Here is a 2,500-nt window from a genome sequence, read left to right as displayed (position 1 = left end):
AAAGAAGTCTTTCAGGTCGTTTCTGTTTCATTCCCCCAGAGAGAGATTAAAAGGTATTCTACTAACTCCATCCATGGCTGCAGGAGTCGGCTGAGCTCCTCTGAGAGCTGTCTGTTGTATGTTCAATTCATCACTTTGGTCAGAAGAGAAAGAAGGGGACTGGAAAGGCAGGAGGTTAACTGGTGAAAGTGTGGAGTTGCAGTTTGGGTCTCGCTCCTGTGATCTTGGGGAGGTGCGGTCGCGGTCATGGTGCGGTTCTTGCCGGGCCCTGGCTCTGGGCCTCTCTCAGTCAAACAGAAGGCCCAGAGCAGGAGCAGGCCAGCCGTAAATCAGCAGGGGGGGAGAGAGAGAGAGAGGGGGAGATGGCTAGAGAGAGTGAGGGAGATGAAGAGAGAAAGCGAGAGACAGAGGCATATGGGACTACAGGCCTCCACGCAGAGAGAGAATGAGATTTCAATCTGTGAGAAAGTCCAACCAGGAAGGTTTTACTTGAGGTTGCGTCTGATGAGAAAGCCATGCGGTAGAAGAAAGGAGGGAGGTAGGTCGGAAGGTTGGGGGCAGGGGTGGAGGGTGGAGAAAAGGGCTGACTGTGACTAATTTATTTTTTACACTTTCAACCTATTAAAAATGTCCACCACTCTCTCACTCTCTCTCACAGCGGTGTGCCCATGGCAGGACAGCGTAGTGGACATACCCCTCCCTCTCGTTTTTCTGTGAAATGATTGGCTGGGACAGATTTCGAGATGACTGAACATGACAGGAGGGCGTGACTGTAAAAGCGGAACAGTGGGCGAGATCACTACTTTCAACTGTGAGCCAAAACGGGCTCTAACTCGCCACCAAATAACAGGTTGACACCAACCTAAATGACTGCCTATCGTTTTCCACATATGTTTCTCATGACAAGGCCCGTCAGGCAGTATTTCATGCCCGTCATATGAATCAAATCCGGAATTAGCTTTATGCTAACCGCCGTGAGCGTGAGTCGCAGAATCGAGGAATGAGCTCTGGCTGTTCCTGAGGACATGTCCTGTAAAATAGTAAATAAAATATGCTTTTAACCCTTTGGTGGAACGATCATGCACATTAACATCGTAGTGGGACTGGTACCCAAAATAAAGTGAGACCAGATCAAATCAAACTTTATTTAAAGTCTCACTATAAAATAGTAAATAAAAGACCCATAAAAAAACGAAATAAAACTGCTAGACTGCAACAATTGAGCAGAACAAAAACAACTATATGAGTGATGGTGACACTAACAGGATAGTAAGATTAGGACAAAAAAACAACACAAATATTAGCCCAGTAGCTGAGGATCTGGGCTTGGGCGACGTGGCTAGCTGACAACGGACAGCGGTTACCATTTCCCCACAGACATAAACAGTGACACTATCAATTTCCTGCCTCCAGCCTCCGACAGGGAGTGAGCCATGTAGTGTGTGGGCTGGGGAAGCCTCGCACCACAGGTAGAAACAGCGCTACGGGTGGCTAACTCTAACCACATGAGAGGCTAGCTGGGCAATAGCAAGGGGAAGGAGACACTGGCACAATCCCTCCCTCCCTTCCTCCGTCTTTCCCCCCATGCCCTGTCTCTCTCACTTTATCTTGCTTTACCTCTCACTCTCTCTCGCTCTCTTTCCCTTACTCTCTCACCCCTCTCTCTTCTCCAAATCCCCCTCCCCCCTTCCCCTTCCTCTTTCTCTCTCTCTCTCTCTCTCTCTCTCTTTCTCTGTCTCTCTCCATCTCATGATTGGCAGCATGAGGGGTTCTAGATGTGCAAGTTACGATGCAGTAAAGCTACAATAACCCTGTGGCCAGGGTCTGAACTGGGTGTAAATGTCTCTGTGCATCTGCCGAATGTGATTTATGGTGTAAGATAAGCCTGGATTCAGACATGCTGCTCACAAGAATCTGTTACAGAATGCTGAAACTAAACTTCTCCCATAGTCTTTATTTAAGAGGAGAGAATAAACATGAAACAGAAGACCAAAGATAAAGCAAATCCCCTTCTCCGTCTTTCTCTTTGCCTTCATCCCTCGCTCCTACTCATTCTCCTTCTCTTCTTTTTATACTATCTCCCTCGGTAAATCACCCCCTCAAATTCCCTCCCTCCCTTCGCTCCATCGTAACGTTCCCTCACAGACACTCTGTTTGCTAATCCTCCAATCAGAGCACACCAGCTACTGTTCAAGGTTGTTGTTTTCTATTGGCTGAAACTGCTCTCTCGGTTGAGTTTGAAGCTGTGTCAGAACCTGGATCACTCAAAATAGCCCTTATTCTTTTTCTTTTCTATAGTACTTAAGGTATGCTTGATTAAGCCAGGCATGCCTAGTAGGCAGTGTTTGCACATTTGGAATTACTATATTGGTTAGCCAAATAAACCACACCTCAAATATTTTTGACCAGATCTATAAATCTCTACCAATGCCTAGTAGAACACCAGAAATACATTTCTGATTGTTTTCCATATTTGTCCAATCAAATACATTTCCCTGAG

General features: G+C 46.5%; 1 protein-coding gene across 1 annotated transcript in view; it reads left to right on the top strand.

Moving 5' to 3' along the window:
- Positions 1-2,500, top strand: part of fgfrl1a (fibroblast growth factor receptor like 1a) — a 40,705-nt gene that overhangs the window by 14,466 nt on the left and 23,739 nt on the right. The gene's annotated exons all lie outside the window — the stretch shown is intronic.

This window comes from Argentina silus (genome assembly GCF_951799395.1).
Source record: "Argentina silus genome assembly, chromosome: 15".
Lineage (NCBI taxonomy): Eukaryota > Metazoa > Chordata > Actinopteri > Argentiniformes > Argentinidae > Argentina > Argentina silus.
This window is presented reverse-complemented; position numbering and strand designations above follow the sequence as displayed.